At 45.3% G+C, this 24,243-nt stretch overlaps 1 protein-coding gene and 1 long non-coding RNA gene across 2 annotated transcripts in view; one reads left to right on the forward strand and one right to left on the reverse strand.

The window, feature by feature from the left end:
• PTPRF (protein tyrosine phosphatase receptor type F) overlaps positions 1-24,243 on the forward strand; it is a gene marked incomplete in the record, with an annotated part of 622,098 nt that overhangs the window by 244,028 nt on the left and 353,827 nt on the right.
• On the reverse strand, positions 12,542-13,793 carry LOC141103869 (uncharacterized). Its single transcript, XR_012235388.1, has 2 exons — positions 13,276-13,793; positions 12,542-12,592 (listed from the first exon to the last, which is right to left on the reverse strand). It is a non-coding gene; the product is annotated as an uncharacterized lncRNA (long non-coding RNA).

The raw sequence follows: 24,243 nt of genomic DNA on the forward strand, positions 1-24,243 counted from the left end.
TCATTGGTACCTACACCGTACGTGTGGTTTATTATTTTCATTGACAGAGATGGAGGGTGCAGGTTTTTCAGGGCCTGCCCTGATGTCGGGCATCAAGAATCAACAGCAGGGATGTCCAGAGCTGCGTGGCTACACTAAGGAAGTTGGGAACAGACTGTGTATGCTTTAAGTTTGGATGGATTTCCTTTCACTGTAAATAAATCTAACACCAGAGCACACAGCAAAATACAAGTGAACCAAAAAACCCAGTGACAGAATACCTGGCTAATAAAACTAACAAACAGCCTAACTAACAACTAACTATGTACAATTTATACAAATGTGGAACACAGAAAGGCAGGGTAAACTGGAGGTGCAGGGAGCAGATAGGAAGGGAGAACCAAAACTGGGAAAAGAAATAAGGAAGAGGAGGAAGAAAGCAGCAGGGTACTGGGTACAGGGCAGGAAAAAGATCAGGAGAGAGGGACCTAAATACCCTCCCAGCAGCCAGCATCAGGTGTAAACTGAGAACTGGGGCCTGCTGGGAGACACCAACTGGTAGACACTGGAATTACAACCCTCCACCAAGGAACCATAGTGCCACCAGCAGGTGATCCAGATGCTGACATGTGGGGAGGTTCTGTGGCCTTCGGGTCTTTTTCCTTTCCCCAGTTGGCTGCCTCTCTTTAGGAGCGCCCTTTGCCAAGTACTTGGTGGACCAGTTTCAACAGGTCCATAAGGAGTAGGGTCCACCAGGCTTTGGCCTAGGTAGACCAAAAGGACCTAACCCCTGTCAGGAGCCTTGTGCCCTGGGACTGGGATGCAGGCCGCTCCTCTTCGGAAGTCGGTCCTATTCTGTACCCTCATGCACTTTTTTTTTGTGTGCTGTGATTTCCCATTTTTGGTTCTCAGGGATTCGACCACACCACAGAGCTCCAAAATAGAAAGAAAAAAATAAAAATTGCCAAGTCAATTCTCCAAAAAATGACAACCTTTAAAATTGCAATGGTGTGTTGCACACAGAGAATGTGGAATGACTGTATTTTCCTGAGCCTAATGAACTGAAACCGATTTTATGAGCCCAGATATGAGGAACCTGCACTGTTTATCCTTGCCCTGACATAGAGGGGAGTGATGGTTCTTACATTATAGTCTCCTATCACCAAACAGAGCATAACCCGACTCACGTCCTTTCCTCCCTTCCTCCTCCCTTTTCATTTTCTCTCTCCTGTCTTTTCTCCTCCGATGGAGATTAGTTAAAGCCGCGTCCGTATCTGAATTTGGGCTTTTAACGAAGGGCTAATTAGTTGCCTTAATTGGAACGTGTCACAAACCAGCGGAGGATGACTCTGGAGCAGAGATAATTTAGTCAGAGCTGCGTATGATGACTGTATACGTTAACCCTCTCTGTGTATATGTGCCACATATATCACAAGACATTTCCCGCAATGCCGTTTATCAAAATGTCCAACCACAGAAGCAGTTTTGTTTCGTCAATATGGTCCTGTCTTTGACACTACACAATGGGTAAAAACTTTGCAATAACACTTACACCGAAAAATGCTTTATTGTGTAAATCCTTAATGCTTAGTGTTGATACATTTCCAGAAATCTGGCAGTTCAGGTAAAATCCTAATTAGAGGATAATTAAAAAGTCTTTGATGGGTCACAGTGTTTAGATGAACCTACCCAGTATTCTTCTTTTATTTAATTTCTTATTGTATCCACTCCTTAAAGAATACTAGACAACCAAATTAGGTATACAGCCTGGTAACCCATATCTACAGGGCAGTAATTGCGCCATCCAGCTTCTCTTACTGCTCCTTATTCCGACCCAGTATGGATGGATGCTTGAAAGTAACCATATAAAAATCCTGATGGGCATTGGGCTCTCATGGACATTTTGTGCCTAGGAGAAGGTAATTGGATATGCTTGATAGGTATTAGCATGGGATTCTGGGTGATGGAACCCACTCCCTGGCTAAATATGTCATTCATAAGATACATTTTTTTACAAGGCTAGTTAGTTAGCTCCTTGTTCTTTTTTTATTAAATACAATATAGGAGTTGATTAATTAAACATAAATACAATATAGGACCAAAAACTTGTGGACACCTGACCATTGTACGTATATAAGGGTGTTAGACTTCCTATTCCAGAAACAAAAATGAATAAATAAAAAAATATATACTAATATGGTCAAGATTTTTGGCCATCATGGTTGTTGGAGATCACATTCCAAAGCCAAAACTTTGATTATTGTTTTTTTTTCCCCCACTTTTGCAGATGTACCATCCTCCACTCTTCTTGGAAGGCTTTCCACAAGCTTTTGGAATTTTGTTTATCAGGCACTGGTGTTTGAGCAAACTTGGATCATAATGAGTAATCCAATTCATCCCGAAGTTGTGCAGTAGGGTTGAGGTCAGGCCACATGAACTCCACCACACCAAACTGGTCAAGACATATTTTCATGGAGTCGGCTTTGTACACGGGGGCACAGTCATGCTGGAGCAGAAGATGGCTCTCTCCAAACTGTTAACCACAAATTTGGAAGAGCATAATTGCCTAAAATGTCTTTGGATGCTGTAGTAGTAACCTATGCTACACCAGAAACACAAGAACTCCATAATTGGAGGTGTGGCCCACATACTTTTACCCATATACTAGGTGTTATGGATAGGTGAACACCTTTTATTGACCGTATAGTCCACAATAAAATGTGACCCTTTGCAAAACCTTAAATCTTTCAAAGATGTAAACTAAAGAGGAACTTGGCTCCATTCTGTACAGAATGTCAATAGGCAAATGCTGACCTACAAGGGCCCCAGAAAAGTTCCCCCTCTGCTTCTCAAACTTATAGCCTTGACTATGGTGAACCTCATGAAACAAGCCCACATTTTCTGTTTTAGTATATTTTTATTCAAGTTTTTTTTCAAATTAACGATAAAATACCGGTAGTAACAAATACAATGATGTATGGAGTGTATTGCAGATCAAATCTAGTGGGCCAGTCACAGACCCTTGACCAAGATGAGTATTCGTATTCTCCATGAAGCCCTTGAGGGGAATATGATAAGGTTAGGCCGGTGAAGTCAAGAATTAAGCATTGGTTCACGTATGTTATTGTGGGTTAGGAATGTTCATGCCTTTTTAAAAAGTCTACGGCAACATTGTACTCATTTATTCGGGAACTGGCCCCCACCTAACAAAAAGTTAAATCTTCCTTTTAGTCCCAGCACGCCATTTTTCCTTGTTAGTGACAAGAAGCACTTTGACGAGGTTAAATCAAGGCCGCCGGAGCCGTTAAAACCTCTCAGTGTGATTTACAAGGACTAATATGGTCGACGTCTCCGAAACTTGTCACCATCCAAAAAACTTATGTTAGCAAACAGCAAGGGATGCGTCATGGTTTTTTTTGGAAGTTTTCTTCTTTACCTCGCCTGAACCTCAGGCCTTAAGTAAAACTGCTTTAGCGAGAATTCCTTATCTGCATAAATAAGCCTGCTTTTTACAATTGTTCTGCTGAAATAGCTCACATGCATTTCAATAATTATATTTTCCTTTTATATTCTGGCACAAAGCGAGCTTTGCATCTTCGATAAGAAGGAACATCAGCTCTGGGCTGACAGGTACATATCTCTCTGTCAGACCGGCAGCTCTCATTCTTTCCATGTAATGGGTGCCCACACCCCCATTCTTTACAGTCCTAACCAGTTAAAGGGTCAGTTCACCCAAGGTTTACTTTTCAGTAGCTGGTAGAGTATGATAGGCTCAGTGACTTGTGGCTTATTTTATCTTCTGTAGACTACAGTGCTGAGATCTCCCTGTCACAATTGTCAGCTCTGCCCTTGTTCCTCTGAGAGTTTTGGGTGTCCTTGCTCCTTTCCAGCTCCCCTATTACGTTTTACATCATAATAAACAAAAAAAAAATCAGCAGGGTTGATGGGAACCCCTCTTTTAGGCCACATCAAGTTTGCAGAGCCATGAACTCTGTCCAGAAATCTCCTTAATGGAGCCCCCAAGAGACCCAGAAACTCATCATCAGTATCACCCCAATAAAACGCCTTAGAAACCTAAGAAGCATGTGTCAGGATCTCCCCAATTGAGTGCCTAAGAGACCTGGGAATTTAGCGCCAGTATCTTCCCAATAAAGTGCTTGAGAGACCCAGGAACTCAGAAATTCCCCAAACAGAGTGCTTTAACCCAGCTCAGAGATCTCCCCAGCAGAGTGCCCAAGAGACCCAGGAACCCAGTGCCAGGATCTCCCCAATAGAGTGCCTAAAAGACCTGGGAATTCAAGAAATCCCCCAATAGAGTGCCTGAGAGTCCCGAGAACTAAGTACCAGGATCTCCCAAATAGAGTGCCTGGGAGACCTGAGAACTCATATCAGAAATCCTCTCAATAATGTGCCCAAGAGACCTAGAAACTCAGTGCTAGGATCTCCCCAATAGATTGCCCGAGAGACCTGATAACTCGGTGCCAGAATCTCCCCAATAGAGTGCCCAAGCGACCCTTAGAATTTAGCTCAGAAATCCTCTAATAGTATGCCCAAGAGACCTGGGAACTCAGCTCAGAATTCCTACTAAGAAAGTGCCTAAGATACCCAGGATGTCCATGCCAGGATCTCCCCAATTGGAGTGCCCAAGAACCTGGGAACACATCTCAGAATTCCCCCCAATAGAATGCCTGAGAGACCAGGAAACTCTGTGCGAGGATCCCCCCAATAGAGTGTCTGAGAGACCCGGGAGCTCAGCGCTGGTATCTCCCAAAATTACTGCCAAGAGTCCTGGAAACTCAGCTCAGAAATCCTCCCAATAGAGTGCCTGAGAGATCCAAGATTTCATTGCCAGGATCTCCCCAATAGAATGATTGAGAGAACCAGGAACCCAGCACCTGGATCTTCCCAACAGAGTGCTCAGTGTTAGTATCTCCGCAATAGAGTGCCCAAGAACCTGGGAACTCAGCTCAGAAATCCCCCCAAATAGAGTACCTGAGAGACCTAGGAGCTCGGCTCAGAATGCCTCCCATTAGAATGTCTGAGAGATCCGAGAACTCTGCCAGGATCCCCCCAATAGAGTGTCTGAGAGACCCCGGAACTCCGATCTGAGAGAAGAAAGTGACAACTGTTTTAACTCACCGGCATCTACCAGATGTTGCAGTGTTAGTTTTGGGTGGAGTGTACCTATTAGGAATCTTAAAAGGAACCTGTCAGAAAAAGAATTTGTGATCTGGCATTAAGGCCATCGTCCTCTGAACTCTAGACCATCATTTTCCTGATCTCATGTGCCATCTCCCAGCTCCTTGGAGTGCATCACAGAGTCAAATAACAGAGCCCTCAAGCTAACGGCTATGGGACACTTTGACACACTCACTCAGAATTCAAGTCACCTTTGACCCCTAATACTCTGGCCCTATGCACATTAAGGCATAAGTGCATGAGGTCCTGGCGGTTGTACGTGCAGCCGCACCACGCAGCCTGTAAAATTTTGAGGTGCTAAAAGCTACTGTAACTGGATGGGGCTGAATAGTGCACTGAGTGGTACTAACATTTATGGCAGTATGCACCAGAGACAAATTACTTCCTGAACCCCCCCCCCCCAGCAGCAGCATTGCTGATCTGCTGCACCATTTTTTGCAGCCTTTTCCTGTCTACATGCACTTCAGCAATAGCTGCATAGTATTTCTCAGGACAAGTTTCCTCATTGTGATAACGGTGTAGAGATGTGTGCTGAAACAGCCACTTGTAATCTTTACCAGGGGTACATGTGATAGTGCGACAACACAATAGCAGAATTCGGAGACGGGGACAAAGTGTTGTCACCCTATGACAGGAGAACAAATTTAAAAATGATTGACATCATCTTTTGTAGTGACATTAATATGTTAAAGCCTATAGGATTTTTTCACATGGGATTGCATTTACTTTAAGCCCAGTTGCTCCTGCCAGTAATAACATTCACTGACTGTCCTGGAAAATTCGCCACACTTTTTCCAGGAATTGGAATTTCGAAATATCATTTTCTACGCTGCCTGTTGCTGTCTGTTAGTTGCCACCTTTCGACAAAGGGTGACCGCACAAATGACAAATCAATCCGTTAGCGGTATCTGCTCCTATGGAAAGCGAATCGCGTTTCGTTTACTGCTATAGCTGTCAAGGCAGCGAGCCCGAGGCAGCCATGCAGAATGAGCCACTTGCAGTTTGACTGTCAGCTGTTGGGAACACGGCCCAGATCCCCACTAACTCCTTGCCTGGTAGGGGACAGGCCGCCCGATTGAGACTTCCCGTGATTTAATCCAGTCAATAAGAATTTAGCTGTAAGAGCTGCAGATCACACGTTCTTCCTGAGCCGTAGCATAAATCCGCGGCCCTCTTGGGTGACTTTGGCAGGGTTCTCTGTTATCCATTCCCACGAACTGAGAGTCCCGTCACATGGCAAGTTCAGCGTGTTATGAAATAAATGGTGCCCACGGATATCCTCCGCTATTGTAGGAATGTGTCCCTTCTGGGATACAGAACTCCGATCGGCAAGGTTTGGATTGCAAGGTTGGAGAAGTCTGTCTCTGGACGGTTATCCTCGGAAAATTTCTGTATATCATCATTGCCGAAAGCTGCCTGGGGGGGAAATCCATAACTAGGCAACCTGCAGCTTTCTCAGGTGTCCTGCAATAAAATTGTTTCATATGACATGGTTCTACTTGATTGCATAGCCCAAAGCTGTCCGTTTTCTGCACCCATATCTCTCTGTCCAAAACTTTTCTGATTTGTGTGCTAAGAAGGTACTAAAGCCAGGCCTCACAGAGGCTGGTAGACTGTCAGTCCCCAATCCATTCATTGTGCATTCTTCTGGAATCTCGTGAGCTTTGTAGATTTCCTCCAGATCTGTGCAGTAATCCAGTGTGAGACTTCCTGTAATAAAGACCGCTCACTGCTGCTCTTTCCTTCTGCAGGGTGACCAATCTTGTTCCGCCCCCTCCAGTAGTTTCCTGCAGTGGGTGGAGCCTACTGGGCCCCTCCCACACCTCTGCCCTCTCTTCATGTTCAAGGTGACTGGTCTTGTCTCCGCCTCCTGTAGTTTTCTGCAGCCAGTCTGTAGTGGGGGGAGCCTGCTGACCCCTCCCACACCTCTCCCCTCTCCTCCTGTGGAGGGTGACTGGTCTTGTCTCCGCCTCCTTCTGTAGTTTTCTGCAGCCAGTCTGTAGCGGGTGGAGTCTGCTGGGTCCCTCCCACAGCTCTGCTTTCTACAGTGGCTATGTACAGTGCAGTGATGATGTCACTACTACTTTTACAAAGTAATAGCTAGATTTTCAAAGACATTTGGTAGACATAAAGTGGATTTATATCCTTTGTGGCCATTGAGGAATATATAAATGAAAGTTGCTGTGCCCGGAGTTTGGCTTTAGACTAGATATAAACCCTAACTGAATGACATTTAGCTATTTCAGCGGACCAGCTGTGGATTGCTTTTCAGAGAACGGCTAAGTTGCGGCTTTCATGCATTCAGAAGGGGATCCTGCCATCTCTTGAATGCCGTTGTGTGTTTTTTTAAATTTTTTTTTAATTTATTTTTTGCATTTTTTAAATTTTGAATAGGACTAACCAACAACAGCCATGAGCCAATAGGCGAGGGTTTTTTGTTTTTTTCCACCCCCGCCTTAAAGCGGGTTTCCTGATGGTGACAACAGTGCAGCATGTCTCAGTAACGTGCTTTGAAAATTCCACCTGAGGCAGGGTGACCACACAGAGCTCAAATAATAAACAGGGACAGAATGTTGTCACCCTCTAAAGAGCACAGAGTAATCAGGGTGTTAATGATGTTGCCACATTTTCTTATGCTTTTTAATAATATAACACAAGAGGATGGATATTGCTTCACACATCTTTTGCCAGGTGAAACCAGGCCGTCAATTTAGCTGTATAAAGTTGGAACTTGTTTTGGACAATACAGACATTTGGATAGAGCTCTGTTCTGGTCGTCCTCCACTGTGCGGATCCCATGGAAGAAGCTCGGAATTTATGGCGACTGGTATTTATGTGCGTCTCCTAGAAATGTTTAACAGGCAGAGCTCAGTCCAGCGTGGGATTAGTAATGACTCCTCAGGGTCTCGGATGGTTAATGATGCACTCATGCCAGCTAAGGTGAGTTAATCAGTGCTGAGCTCCTCTCACAGAGAGCAATTTCCTCAAAACCTGACAAGTACTAGACTCGAAAACTGCAGACTTCAAGATGCTGGAGAACTACAAGTACCAGCTTCGAGCGATACCACATTCTGGGAGCTGAGGGTAGCTTGTGGCCTTTATGTAGGCTTTGCAGTTGGATGAAACGTGTCTTGCGTCATGATGGGTCCATGATGGGCTTGCAGAAAATGGGTGGAATTACACTGGGCATCCTAGGACTGTGCTTGGAGAAGAAGGGTACACACTATATGAAAATTGGGTGAACATTTTCGTACAAGGAACAATCATACGATTTTATAATAGTGTGTTCACAACTTTCGACAGCCAAGTGGACAAACAAAAATTTCCAAAGGGACAAACTCCAACATTTTTCTCGTATGTGAACAAAACTAACAATTTTCATTCAATGTGTACTGTTCCCTTTAAGGAGTTGCACCCTTGGGTTCGACCAGCTGCAAACAATCAAGTAAAACCGGACAATTGTTTGTCTATTTTTCTTATAGTGTGTACATTAATTAAGGTAATGCTTAAAGTGGACCTTCCCCCATGTCCATGGAATCTATTCTCCAAGTTGCAGTTAGCTTTGATGCTGATTTTTATACTTTCTTTTCTCCAACACCGCTCTTCTGCTGCACGTTCCATCCTGTGCCACCATCTTTATTTTCTTCATCATCAGGAGCTGGCTACTGTCTCTTCCTGGTTCCTGCTGCTGGCCTCCTAATGACTTGGCGCATATCCACCGATGGAAATCTGGCATCAATTGTTGCCATAGTATGGGGAGATGTTTGCCCCTAGACTCCTTGGATACACATGACACCCCCCCCAGAGGACTACAGGGTCAGAAGTGCTGAGATTCCCCAACAACATGTATTGTAAAAGACATGGTGCTATATCTCATGCATGGGAAGACTAAGTGGTGTTATGTTATGTCTTGGCACCTACAGCACTGTAGCCTTCTGGGATGCGTCACATGTATACCTGGAGGCTGAGGAAGGAGAATGGCTACATCACTCTTGCCTAGGGAAGGATCGGTTCGATTGCGACACAGTCAAATAAAAGTAATTACTAAATGCAAACAAAAAATGGTAAGCAGTTACTGTATGTGAGAGAGAGGGAAAAAAAAGTTGTAAATTTAGTGAAAAGTCTGTTTTCATATATATATTTTTTTTTTTAACTGGGTTCCACTTTGAATGGTGTCTCCCAGGGACATTTCTCTTCCTTTCCTCTTCTGTCAGATCACCAAGACAGGAAGTGAGGGAACCTCCCTTATGGTGGACTCAACCAGCAATAAAATCCGGACAGAAGCTCTAAATCTTCTTCACTCCAATCTACTAGAAGGCTTTTCTAGTTAACCGTTTATAAACATTCCTCACTAGCCAAAACTTTAGAAAAAAAAAAAGTCCTGCTTGGAGTTGGGCTTTATGGAGCCAGACTGGAAGAAGTTGGTTATAATTTAATTGAGAACCTCATCGAAGTTCCTACGAATGTGTGAGAATTGCATTCTAAGCATGAGTATGAGTTTCTCTCCCGTGGACGCCTAGCACTGGTTGGCACATGTGTCTTCTTGTAACACCCAATTATTATCTCTACGATGTTGTCAGCCCTGGTTCACCTGGCAGAGCCAACATGTGAGTTTTCTGTGTTTTTTCCTGGAGTGATGGAGGAAGAGGGATGCCCTGGGAGAATGCGGGCGTCCCAAGGGAGTCTGCTGGCTGGCTTCTCTTATTATGAGTCTCGCATAAACCCTCAGTGGATTCCTCCTCTTTATTTAACCTCCCTGGCAGGCTCTTGCTGATTTTGATCATCTGACTGGGGAGGAGGAGATGGCAAGCTGCGTTCTTTAGATGTCTCTCTATAGTATCAGGACTCTGCTTTCTGTATCATCACTCCATCCTATAATTAGTCCTGTTTACAAACCATCTCAGAGAACTCGTACAGAGTAGTCACATTATACGTAGAGAGCCTTCCACTCCGTCCACCCACGTACATATCTGCGTAACGCCAACACCAGTTGCTTAAAATTCTTCGGAACTCAATGTTCCAACCAATACCCTTTTTTTTTTTTTTTTTTTTCTCCAAGTCTTGGAAATCATCCTTACCGGATCCTTTAGCCAATTGTATCCTATGTTCTTCTCCGTCCATGGCTGGAGACAATAAGAAAATTAATACGGACAAAGACTAAGCAAATGACTACAACTTGAATGGTCCACACCATGTGTATAAGTAGTCTCAATGTTTTATTGGTAAACGGCAAACATCATATAAAACCACTTATAAAAAAAGGACTGTGTGAAGATCTCTAACATGTAACACCCCTACACAACTATTACAGCTGATTTTGATAGGCGCGCAGGGGTGGATCCGCTGCCCCAAACACACACTGTGTTCAGGTCTGCGGACCCTCCCCTGCACGCCTGCCAAAATTGGCTGTGTGCTTAAATCCAGACTGCCGCTGCGTGTCCGTTCATTAACACAGGTTGTCTGCTTACAGCTCTGGGTGGCTCCACATGCATTGACCAATGCCTTATTCACGCTGTACGGGCCTCTGCACCTGTGTGAATGAGGCGAAGAAATCTCAGCAGGAATTAAATCTTACCTGCTGTCCAGTGATTTCTGTAAAAAAAAAAAAGTAATCTGCACTTAAAAAAATTATATGGAGAACAATTTGCCAAACACTTCTTTGGTTTAATTATAACACTGAGCTCCACCCTAGTACGAAGCCCAATTTATTTTGTTTTTTTTTGCATTCCTATGGGGCAGTTCCAGCAAAGCCCAGTACTGTACCACTTTACTCTCCCTGTTTACAGTTTGTTCCCATTGGGGTAAAGAGAGAATTAATACCAGACGAAAAATTGTAGGTACCTTGACCAAAATTTGGTAATACAACAGCATATATCATTACTTGATAATTACTTAGGATCATAACAAGATAACATTATTAATCTATGTGATGATCGTCTTCCCTTGATTTGATCTCATCTTTGTTCATTTGCAAACAAAAAAAAAAAAAATTATAAAAATTCTTTAAAGTTTAAAAAAAAAAAAAAAACAGGACAAAGGGCTAAATGCACTTCATCATCTGGGGTGTGTCAGAAGAAACAAAGTAAAACTATGAAGAGCTGGGTACACACTATGAGAAAATTCCATAGGAGGCGCGATCATTCGATTTTTTCGGATAGTGTGTACACACCTTTAGACATCCGAAAAAAACAATTTTCGTTCAATATGTACTGTTTTCATACAAGAAAAGTTTGATAGGAAAGACAGCGCATGATCAGAAACAATAAGCATCCAAAAAAAAAAAGCCTTTGTTGTACATTATTTCCATTCTCATTTTAGACTTACTGTGAGACCTCGAGGAAAACCAGAAGATTGTTCGCCCGATTTTCTTAGTGTGTACCCACCTTTATTCTGTGAACTTGTATGACCCGGGTCAAATGTATACAACACATACTAAATGAATACAGCATAAGTACACCCCTAAATCACATGTGGGTATAACGTAAAAAAAAAATCAAATTAAGGAGATAAGCTCCTTGAGGGTAGGGACTGATGTGAATGTACAATGTATATGTAAAGCGCTGCGTGAATTGACGACGCTATACAAGTACCTGAAATAAATAAATGACTATATTGTGAAAAATAAATGATAAAAATATAATTGATGATAAATAAAAAGTAACATATTTGTATCACCCTACACATCTGTGTGATATGTTCTGAAAGGAAAACTATAAATAGTAAAATACCATATATAAATCCTAATAATAATAATAATAATAATAATAATAGTAATAATCCTCACTGGTGAAGACTAACTACAGGTAAAATGTAATCATAAATGCCCGGGTGCAGGGGAGGAATGGTGGTGCAAACCCCGGCCAGCTGGAAACAAGACCGTGTGGGGTGGTAACGGCAGGACTAGTACAAGGACGCCCAACGCGTATCGCTGTAATCGACTTCATCGGGGGGCTGCTGGGAGTTTGTTTTTATGTGTCGGGGTATCCCATGTGAAGGGTATAATACAGTCTTATGATTTTTATTTTACATGATATTTCCTGTTTACCGATCTTGCTTTGATGCCGTCTTTTTACACGTTGTGGTGAGGACATTTTTTTTTTTCAGGGACCGTTGAAGTTGTAGTATATGGCTGCAGATTGGCAGGAAACTCGAGGACTTTAACCTAGAAGACAATTGACATTCCTCGTCCGTATCTTCTGCTCGTCCTTCCACAATATCTGATGTGAAACACGCACATCGCTCACGTTCCTGCAAAGTCACTCATTCAGACAGATTTATATTTGTCTGCCTGATAAATGGTTTTGATCATTAGGACTTCTTCTTTTACACCTTTTCCGTTTTTATCTCTAACGTGGTTTTCGGAAGTGTTTTCTCGCCTTTTTTTTTTTTTTTTTTTTTGGTTGTCTTTTCTTTTCTGTCAAAAAAAAAGCACACAAGAAGGTTTTCAGTGTGCAGATGTGTGAAAGACACCTCTTTTTTTTTTTTTTTTTCTTCTTCCTTTTTATTTATTTTTTTTTTAGATCCATATAAATGAGCAAAAATGTACAAAGACATTGGAGAATACAGCAAAGTGTATCTAAAGCCAAAACTTTTGCTTTTCGTTTTGGGTGGAGAGGGGAAGGTAATTAACCTCTATTAGGTATTTTGTTTCACCTGTGTTCCATTGGGGGGGTTCCCTTAAAGTGTAAGTAAACCCCCCTATCGTTTTCAGCCAAGGAAGCTGCCATCTTGGCCTCTGTTTAATCCACAACTGCCATGATGCCACACATGTGATTCATTATGACACCAGTCATTGGATGGTTTGACAGTTTGGTTGAAAGCACAGCCAATGGGAGTGTTACATCTCCGGCACGTGCCAGAAATGAAACTGTTTTATGGATGGGTTTGCTTCCGCTTTAACTTCACTTCACTTCCTGTATGTAAACACAACAGTAGAAGGATATATCCAAAAGGGAGGGAAATATCTTCTTGGACAGTTGTCACCATTTTATTAGCTGATCTATATCCCGGGGATCATATTGATTCCAAATGTTCAGCACTACTTCCCTGAAATGCTCCCCCTCCCCCCGCCCCTCTCATATGAATTGTCCCGTGTACCTGTCCCTGTCTGATCTCCATGGCGGTGGAACTCCGCTCCAGATTGCAGTGTAGCCGTCATCTCAGCGGTGCTAAACTGGAAGGAGTGACGGTGACGGTTTGCTTCCTCTTGGCACGCCACACATTGGATAAAAATAGCTGGAGGTCTGTTGTCTATAAATAACACGTCTTCATTCACCACTCGTAGCCCACACACCTCATAGGAGCGCCCAACTACACGATTGTATTTCCAGCAAATTCCCCTTCCTGGAGGGTTGTGTTGTGATGACCCTCCGCCCGCTGCGGCCTCATTAACATTCATCACATCCCATATTCAACTCCGGCCTTCCCTTCAGTCTGGTCATTAGAACATCACTAATAACTACAACACTCAGCAAACCAACTATAGATTATCATTTAGGGAGCTTAACCACTTCACCTACGGAAGATTTACCCCCCTTCATGACCAGGCCATTTTTTGCGATACAGCACTGTGTTACTTTTACTGACAATTGCACGGTCGTGCGATGCTGTACCCAATTAAAATTGATTCCCCCCCCCCACAAATGCAGGGACTACTTTTGAAGTCGCTGCGGCTTGAAGACGCACAGATATGGACGGTACTCATTGGAAATCATGGGGTATGACTTGTCATGTGACTTCGCAGTCCCAAGTTGCACGACAAGTCGCACAATTGTGAAAGGAGCCTTACATAGGCAGATTTCCATTGTGCCTGTGTACAGAATGGTCAGTGGGTGCCGGAGGATATCGGGTCCCACTGTGTAAAATTGCAGCAGGATTGAGCCGCCAGCAATGCGCGCTCGTGCCCAATCCCCGGAGGTGCGGGATCACGTGTGTGTGTGTGTGTATAATATGTATATTATAATATATTATGTAATCCTGCACAGTGTGGCCGCCCTGTAGCAGCAATATGTGCTATGGGGCAGTCGGCAAGTGGACACCAGCCACAATCTGCCTGCATTGCATAGAGGAGTACAGAGACCCAGTGATGTCATTGGGACTAAAATAAGATATGTCATAAAAATGGACAGATTTTATTTAAAAATGTCAGTGTGGGCACTGTGTTGGCATTCTGTCCCAGGTTTTGCACACAATTCCATTTGGTGTATTAAGGATACTGGATCACTGGGGGAGGAGAGACTGAGGAAATGCCTCCTCCTTCTACAAAGTTACAATGTACAGTCTGATCACTGGGGAAGGGGAGACTGCAGCAGACTGATGACATCTCAGCCTAGGCAAAGTCACTGACTGGAGCACAAGGATGGCTTTTTAAAGATTCAATGTCTGGAGAATTAAACTGTTGCTGAGTATTGTGAATAGCCTGGAATTTAGTACTAGAGACTTGTAAAGTTACTGACTGGTCTTCTTTAATATACCACATATAAGTGGCTTTGTAACACCCAGACAGAACCCGGACATATGATGCCAGCCCAATATTTATGTACATAAATAAACTTTATAAAGAATGGAGATGCTGCTTCAGTATCTCCTCCCTGACTGAGGCTGAGCAGCGTACTGAGGCTCCTATGGCAGATCCCAGCACTGCCGGATTGGCGGTCCGGGCCTCCGCTGGGGACAAGGCGGGAAGTGATGGATTTCTGGCCGGACGGCGTTTAATGAAGCGTTCCTCCTCTCCAAGGTCCCCTTGTTTCTGTTTAGTATTCATCTAGCCATGCCGAGGCTCGGGCCTTGTTTAATCAGCGTGGTTGTGATTGCTTCCTTGTATCCATGGGTCGCATCTTGAATTCAGTGTTTTGCATTACAAATACGCTCTCGGGAGAATGCCAGGATTTATGACTCCATCTGCTGCGTCTCATTACCGCAGGTTTCCTATTTTGTTTTTATTTTTTAGCCCCCCCCCCCAACATCTAGGAGATCCACATACCATAGAGAAGCTGACAGGTTAAAGGAAAACTCCAGATCTAAAGAGAAACTTTGTACAACTCTTTGTAAGCAAGGTCCATAAAGACATGGATGAGCGAGTTTGGGGTGGAGGAACTTGACTGGCCTTCAAAGTCCTGACCTCAACCCGATAAAACACCTTTGGGATGAATTAGAGCGGAGACTGTGAGCCGGGCCTTCTCGTCCAACATCAGTCCCTGACCTCACAAATGCTCTTCTGGAAGAATGGTCAAACATTCCCATAGACACACTCCTAAACCTTGTGGATGGCCTTCCCAGAAGAGTTGAGGCTGTTATAGCTGCAAAGGGCGGAGCCAACTCAATATTGAACCCTACGGACTAAGACTGGGATGCCATTAAAGTTCATGTGTGTTTAAAGGCAGGTGTCCCAATACTTTTGGTAATATACTGTAAATAATATATATACACACAGTATCTCACAAAAGTGAGTACACCCCTCACATTTTGGTAAATATTTTATCTTTTTCTTATCTTTTTTCATGTGACAACACTGAAGAAATATACTTAATTATCTGATCAGATTCCTCAGAAGAGGACATTTGGCACCAATAAATACATATAAGTTAGTAGTGACGTCACGATCTCCATATATCATTCAAATTAACAGTGCATTTGGGCATGGGCTTAATAATATGTGCCCAACACATTCTATAAACTTACTAATAGTTGTTGGAAACCTCTCAAAAATCAAACCAAAAAAAATAAACATTTAATAAAAATATACTGTAAAATCTATAAACACATTAAATTATTTTTTTTCTTCTCTAATATATATACAGTATCTCACAAAAGTAAGTACACCCATCACATTTTTGTAAATCTTTTCTTCTATCTTTTCATGTGACAACACTGAAGAAATGACACTTTGCTACAATGTAAAGTAGTGAGTGTACAGCTTGTATTATGCCCCGTACACACGGTCGGATTTTCCGACGGAAAATGTGTGATAGGACCTTGTTGTCAGAAATTCCGACCGTGTGTGGGCTCCATCACACATTTTCCATCGGATTTTCCGACACACAAAGTTTGAGAGCAGGCTATAAAATTTTCCGACAACAAAATGCGATCGTGTGTACACAAATCCGACGCACAAAGTGCCGCGCATGCTCAGAATAAATAAAGAGATGAAAGCTATTGGCTACTGCCCCGTTTATAATCCCGATGTACGTGTTTTACGTCACCGCGTTCAGAATGATCGGATTTTCCGACAACTTTGTGTGACCGTGTGTATGCAAGACAAGTTTGAGCCAACATCTGTCGGAAAAAATCCATGGATTTTGTTGTCGGAATGTCCAATCAATGTCCGACCGTGTGTACGGGGCATAACCGTATAAATTTGCTGTCCCCTCAAAATAACTCAGCACACAGCCATTAATGTCTAAACCGCTGGCAACAAAAGTGAGTACACCCCTAAGTGAAAATGTCCAAATTGGGCCCAAAGTGTCAATATTTTGTGTGGCCACCATTATTTTCCAGCACTGCCTTAACCCTCTTGGGCATGGAGGTCACCAGAGCTTCACAGGTTACCATCGGAGTCCTCTTCCCCTCCTCCATGATGACATCACAGAGCTGGTGGATGTTAGAGACCTTGCGCTCCTCCACCTTCCGTTTGAGAAGGGAAGGGAAGACGAATCAGAATAAAAGTCTCATAACAAATACTGGGAATGTAGCAAAGTCTGGAGAAGTGACAGTTGGTGACGCGGATTATTGGTGTATTTTGGGATTATTCCGGAGAGTGTGCTCGGGGGAGGGGGGGGTACACCTGAATTAAATCTGAACTCGCTCCAAACTCTTCCTCACTTGTCTGGTGATTCAAAAACAATATCCCGGCGATTCCCCGTTTCATCGGCCATCTGTTTGCGTTGTCCGCGGATCTTGTGTTGTCTCCTCTCTGCAGAGAGCCGGCGTTGAGGTGTTGGACACGTTCCAACATAGACTTGGCTGTGGTTCTAGTAAATTGTCTTTTACGGGTTTTTTTTTTTTTTTCCAAGGCCTATTTTTAGCCCTGAGAATGGTTGGGTTTGTTGGGAGGAAAGTGACGCCTCGGGGTTCAGACGGTGACCTTTCCGAAGGGCTGACCCGGCGTTCCAGTATGGTGAGACCCGGTACAATGGCCTTTTATGTCTCCTTATCTTCTAGATTAAACATAACAATATGTATTCATTGTGTGTGTGTTTCATTTCACCCGCTACACCAACACTGGCGCTCTGTTGTCAGACGCTTAACTCGTTAAATCCGCCGTCACACATGTACAGATTAGCTTCTTAACTGGGATTTCCATTTTTTTAAAGCAGCCCGCTAAATGCACAAATCAAATATTATTTTTAGATTTATATTTTTTTCCCCACCTTCCCAAGGATTTATAATTCAGTCCATCCAGTCCTGAGATTTACACAGTTCTGCCACACATTGTAGACCCTCCCCTCTGCCTGATCTATATACGTTGCAGAGATTTTATGAAACTTTATTGCAGATTCCTACCTTTTTTGTTATTCTGAAGAAATAGCTGTTTTTTTGTCTGTGGCCATGCACACAGTGAATGGGAGTGACTTTGTAATGATCAGTCAGCTGCTGCACTTGCAGGGCTCTAATGAGGAAAGTGGCAGGGTCTGCAAATGCTTTAGAAATGATTTCTTAATGGGAGTAGCTCACCAAAAATGACATTTTTTGTTGCAGGGGATGCCCAAAATTTGACTTTTATCTTAGTGCAGACTTCTGGGAAAATCAGTGAGCTAATCGCACAACCAGGAAATGACATATCTGGGGAGCGTTCCCTACACCATTTGTGTACAGGACGCCTCCAGGTGGCCATATTGCATTTTACAGAAAATAACAGCGGCTGCAGATTGAAAAGAAAAGGTCATTTTAATAACATTCAGTTACAATGTGACTTGTGTCCCAATTGTATACGTTAGATTATTATATTTTTTGCTATTTTTTTCCTACAAGTGGAGTCACCCTTTAAAAGAAAAATATGTTTGTTTGTTTTACTAATCTTACTTACTAAAGGGGTTGTAAAGGTAAAATTATTTTTTTTTTAAAATAACAAACATGTTATACTTACCTTCACTGTGCAGCTCGTTCTGCACAGAGTGGCCCCGAACCTGGTCTTCTGGGGTCCCTCGGCGGCTGTTTCAGCTCCTCCCCGCAAGCATTCACCACCTTAATGCGAGCTCCCTCGCATGGTGGTGAGTGCTTGCGGGCGCGCTCCCGTGATACAGCCGGCAGCTATAGCCACTCGCTGTATCACTCGGCCCCGCCCCCGGCGCGCCGCGTCATCGGATGTGATTGACAGCAGCGCGAGCCAATGGCTGAGCTGCTTTCAATCCATCCACTGCAGCCAATCAGCGACCAGGCTGAGCTGCAGTGGAGATGACGAGAACGAGCAGCGAAGATTCGAGGCGTCAGGTAAGTAAAATGGGGGGGCTGGGGGCGGCGGTATTGTCAAAAGTTTTTTTCACCTTAATGCATAGAATGCATTAAGGTGAAAACATTTTTACCTTTACAACCCCTTAAGGTGGATGCAGCATCAGTCTTCTGGTGCCTCTAACACTAAGAATTGAGTGATCAAACATTGCAGATCGCTCAGTTCTCATAGCTCCCTGACTTCAGTAACAGCTCTCTGCTCTGCCCCCACCACCACCACCACCCCCTCGCTCACTGGAGCACTGGGCTGTGGAGGGGGCGGGGTCGGGAGCGACCCGGTCAGCCTCTCAACAGCTCTGTGCTGTGCACCCCCCCGCTCACTGGAGCACTGGGCTGTGGAGGGGGCGGGAGTGGTCAGCTCCAGCGGCTCTCTGCTCTGCCCCCCCCCCCGCCCACTCACTGAAGTACTGGGCTGTGGAGGGGGCAGGAGTGGTCGGCTCAGCCTCTCAGCGGCTCTCTTCTCTGCTCCATCCCTCGCTCACTGAAGCATTGGGCTGTGAAGGGGGCGGGAGTGGTCGGCTCAGCCTCTCAGCGGCTCTCTGCTCTGGCCCCCCTCCTCGCTAACTGGAGCACTGGGCTGTGGAGGGGGCGGGAGTGGTCGGCTCAGCCTCTCAGCAGCTCTCTGCTCTGGCCCCCCTCCTCACTCACTGGAGCACTGGGCTGTGGAGGGGGTGGGGGCAGGAGCGGCTGGGTCAGCCTCTCAGCGGCTCTGTACTCTGCCCCCCCTCCGCTCACTGAAGCACTGAGCTATGGAGGGGGCAGGAGCAGTCGGCTCGCTGAGCTGGGTGTCGGTCTAGGGATCTGGCCGGATCCCGACTCCGTGGTCGTGATGACACCGAGCCTGGCCCGACTCTGTGACATCAGCAGAGAGCGAACTTCAACCCACTCTGCTGAAAACAGGTCACAGGAGTGCAGAATGAACAGGAGAAGAACAGCCAAATGAGCTTTCCCCGTACTTCTTTAAGCACATGGACCTGGAAGATTCACTGGCAGTGAATGTTTGGTGAACATCGGAGTCATTGCTTAATAAAATAATACGCGCGGTTCTGTTTGAAATGTTATCACCCAACAAGAACAATCATTGTATGTGGATGGATTTATAGCGCTCACCTTGCCTGGATCACGGGCAACGCGGTTCGCCTGCCGCAGACAATCGAGTCAGGCCCTGCGGCTTGTCAAATATGGAGCGGCGGATGAGCGGCGTATTCCCACCTGACCGCGGAGATGAGAGACTTTGTATTCTGGAGAGAGGGGGAGGTTCCAAAAAAAGAGAATTTTCAGCTGTGATCTATTTAGGCTGTTCTATTTCCGGCTCTCGTTTGTCAGTTTTGGAAGGATCCGTGTTTAATTTTTGTCCCCAGTGAGAGTTGATGACGTCGGTCGGACCTGTTCATCGCCACGGGCTTTCGTCGGTTCGCACGGCTGAGAAGGATCCCGCGGTTCCCGCTAGCTTTCGGGTTATTAATCGGCTCCTGTCAACCCCCCTCCCCCACCTATAGAACACATTGGGGGGAGGGGGGATCTACTAAAACTGGAGCACACAGAATCTGGTGCAGCTCAGCTTCCAGGTTTTAGCCCTGACCCCCCCCCCCCCGGTCACACCAGTGCAATTTGACAGTTCCAAGTCGCACCCCATTGTCATCAATGGAACTGTTCAGATTGCCGCGGCTCAGAAAAAGGTTCCTGCACTACTTTTTTGCAGATCTCGTTGCAGCTTGCATAGACTTCTGTTGTATGAAATTGCAAGCCGCTATAAAACGGTCAGTGCAAATTGCGCTGTTGTGCAGCTTTAAAATCGGGCTGAAGTAGGGCGACTTCAAAGCTGCACTGGTGTGAACGGGGGGCTTATTATCAAAGCTTAATTTAACAAGCTGAAGTTAGAAGCTGATTGGTTACTATGCACAGCTGCACTTGATTCTGAGTGCTCTGGTTCAGGCTGGGTTCACACCTAAGCGTTTTCCAGTGCATTTTGCGGTTTGCAGAATTGGGAGTAGAAAATGTCCATTCAAGCCGTGCCGCCGTGTATAACCTCACCTTCTCACCGCCTGTCAAATGCTTCTAAAAAGTGATCAATTGCAGAACGCTCTTCGGAGAGTGTAAATTCAGCCTTAGTGATATATTTACCAGACTAAGTGCCGGTTCACACCAGCGCGATCACAGACATCGCATGTGATTCGCACCGCACTGCTGGCATATTGTATGGCTGAATTTGCATCGCATTCGGACCAAAACCGTGCAGGACCCTTTTTTTTTTTTTTTTAATTTTATTTTTTGTCCGCACCAGAATCGAATCACATGGGTGCTATCCGATTCCTGTTCGAAGTGACAGTTCGCACTGCGATATGCGAACCGATCTGGCGGTGTCATTAGGGCTGGGTTCATGCGGGAAACCCTGCGAATCCAGTGCGGGTTTCCGCATCACCCCTGACTTGCAGGCAGTTCACATTGTCCTATGCGAACCGATGGGGGTGTCAATACAAAAGTTAATGACACCCCCAGATCGGTTCACAGATCGCAGTGCAAACTGTCAATCCAGACAGGAATCGGATCGCATGAGTGTGAACACCCATAAGATCCAATTCTAGAGGGGGGGACAAAAAAGGGGTCCTGCACGATTTTGGTCCGAATGCGATGCAAATACAATCTGTATGGCTGAGATCGCATCGCACAGACATTGAATGTGATCTGCACAGCAGTGTGGTGCGACTCACAAGCGATGTCTGTGATCACACTGGTGTGAACTGGCATTAAGGGTTTGCATAGGGCAGTGTGAACTGCCTGCGAGTCAGGTGCACTGGAATCACAGGGTTACCCGTATGGCACCAGTGTGAACACAGCCTAAAAGGGAGAGATGCTCATTGTTGGGGGCTTCACAGGCACTTGAAGCTTTCTCTGTTGGGAGGTTACGTTGGTGTCACTGTGAGGTTAGGTTGGTGTCTCTGTTAGGAGGTTAGGTTGGTGTCACTGAGGTTAGGTTGGTATTTCTGTTTAGGAGGTTAGGTTGGTGTCACTGTAAGGTTAGGTTGGTGTCGCTGTGAGGTTTGGTTGGTGTCTCTGTTAGGAGGTTAGATTGGTGTCTCTGTTAGGAGGTTAGGTTGGTGTCTCTGTTAGGAGGTTAGGTTGGTGTCACTGTGAGGTTAGGTTGGTGTCGCTGTGAGGTTTGGTTGGTGTCTCTGTTAGGAGGTTAGATTGGTGTCACTGAGGTTAGGTTGGTATTTCTGTTTAGGAGGTTAGGTTGGTGTGTCTGTTAGGAGGTTAGGTTGGTGTCACTGTGAGGTTAGGTTGGTGTCTCTGTTAGGAGGTTAGGTTGGTGTCACTGAGGTTAGGTTGGTATTTCTGTTTAGGAGGTTAGGTTGGTGTGTCTGTTAGGAGGTTAGGTTGGTGTCACTGTGAGGTTAGGTTGGTGTCTCTGTTAGGAGGTTAGGTTGGTGTCACTGTGAGGTTAGGTTGGTGTCGCTGTGAGGTTTGGTTGGTGTCTCTGTTAGGAGGTTAGATTGGTGTCTCTGTTAGGAGGTTAGGTTGGTGTCTCTGTTAGGAGGTTAGGTTGGTGTCACTGTGAGGTTAGGTTGGTGTCGCTGTGAGGTTTGGTTGGTGTCTCTGTTAGGAGGTTAGATTGGTGTCTCTGTTAGGAGGTTAGGTTGGTGTCTCTGTTAGGAGGTTAGGTTGGTGTCTCTGTTAGGAGGTTAGGTTGGCGTCACTGTTAGGAGGTTAGGTTGGTGTCTCTGTTGGGAGGTTAGGTTGGTGTCTCTGTTGGGAGGTTAGGTTGGTGTCTCTGTTGGGAGGTTAGGTTGGTGTCTCTGTTGGGAGGTTAGGTTGGTGTTTCTGTTAGGAGGTTAGGTTGGCGTCACTGTGAGGTTAGGTTGGTGTCTGTTAGGAGGTTAGGTTGGTGTCACTGTGAGGTTAGGTTGGTGTCTCTGTTAGGAGGTTAGGTTGGTGTCACTGTGAGGTTAGGTTGGTGTCTCTGTTAGGAGGTTAGGTTGGTGTCACTGTGAGGTTAGGTTAGTGTCTCTGTTGGGAGGTTAGGTTGGTGTCGCTGTGAGGTTTGGTTGGTGTCGCTGTGAGGTTTGGTTGGTGTCTCTGTTAGGAGGTTAGGTTGATGTCTCTGTTAGGAGGTTAGATTGGTGTCTCTGTTAGGAGGTTTGGTTGGCGTCTCTGTTGGGAGGTTAGGTTGGTGTCGCTGTGAGGTTTGGTTGGTGTCTCTGTTAGGAGGTTAGGTTGGTGTCACTGTGAGGTTAGGTTGGTGTCTCTGTTAGGAGGTTAGGTTGGTGTCACTGTGAGGTTAGGTTGGTGTCTCTGTTAGGAGGTTAGATTGGTGTCTCTGTTAGGAGGTTAGGTTGGTGTCTCTGTTAGGAGGTTAGGTTAGTGTCTCTGTTGGGAGGTTAGGTTGGTGTCGCTGTGAGGTTTGGTTGGTGTCGCTGTGAGGTTTGGTTGGTGTCTCTGTTAGGAGGTTAGGTTGATGTCTCTGTTAGGAGGTTAGATTGGTGTCTCTGTTAGGAGGTTTGGTTGGCGTCTCTGTTGGGAGGTTAGGTTGGCATCTCTGTTGGGAGGTTAGGTTGGTGTCACTGTGAGGTTAGATTGGCGTCTCTGTTGGGAGGTTAGGTTGGTGTCACTGTGAGGTTAGGTTGGCGTCTCTGTTAGGAGGATAGGTTGGTGTCTCTGTTAGGAGGTTAGGTTGGTGTCTCTGTTGGGAGGTTAGGTTGGCGTCTCTGTTGGGAGGTTAGGTTGGCGTCTCTGTTGGGAGGTTAGGTTGGCGTCTCTGTTGGGAGGTTAGGTTGGCGTCTCTGTTGGGAGGTTAGGTTGGCGTCTCTGTTGGGAGGTTAGGTTGGCGTCTCTGTTGGGAGGTTAGGTTGGCGTCTCTGTTGGGAGGTTAGGTTGGCGTCTCTGTTGGGAGGTTAGGTTGGCGTCTCTGTTGGGAGGTTAGGTTGGCGTCTCTGTTGGGAGGTTAGGTTGGTGTCTCTGTTAGGAAGTTAGGTTGGTGTCACTGTGAGGTTTGGTTGGTGTCACTGTGATATTCAGGGAAAATTCTGTAGCCTCGCTCGCTTTGCACAGGAAGCCGCCTGGTCCCAGGCATGTAAATACGATGCAAATGAGAGCCTGTACATGGAAGTTGTAGGCGTCCATGCTCAGGATGAAGCCATTAATGTGGCTCACATTTCCATTTGTTAATATGCAGAACTCTGATATCACATTTACATAAAAACAAACAGAAAAGTACAAATGCATTATCGGGCCGCATTGTCAGTGGAGATAAAAGGCTGCGTGTGTTCAGCGGTGGAGCGGAGTGCAGAACAGGCTCACCTTGCAGCACCGGGGTCATAGAACTACTTCCTGTTAGATGTCCCATCTGCAGGGATTTTCACCCACAACCCCAATCCTAGCCATATAGAATTATGGAGGATACAAAAACCAAACCTCTATCCACGCTGCAGCTGTCCCACCCCGACCCCCAGACCGAAATCTGACGGATCAGCTTAGGTTAGCCAGTCACTGCACCCCGCTTTGCTCCTCCAGCACCCACTGGAGCTCCGGGCCGAGGAGGGGGCGGGACCAGCTGGCTCTAGCTTTCAGCTGTCTGCTAAAAGGCAAAGCCCAGCTGTAAGACTGATGGATCGAACCCAA

The sequence above is a fragment of the Aquarana catesbeiana genome, linkage group LG07 (genome assembly GCF_042186555.1).
Source record: "Aquarana catesbeiana isolate 2022-GZ linkage group LG07, ASM4218655v1, whole genome shotgun sequence".
NCBI classification, from domain to species: Eukaryota; Metazoa; Chordata; class Amphibia; order Anura; family Ranidae; genus Aquarana; species Aquarana catesbeiana.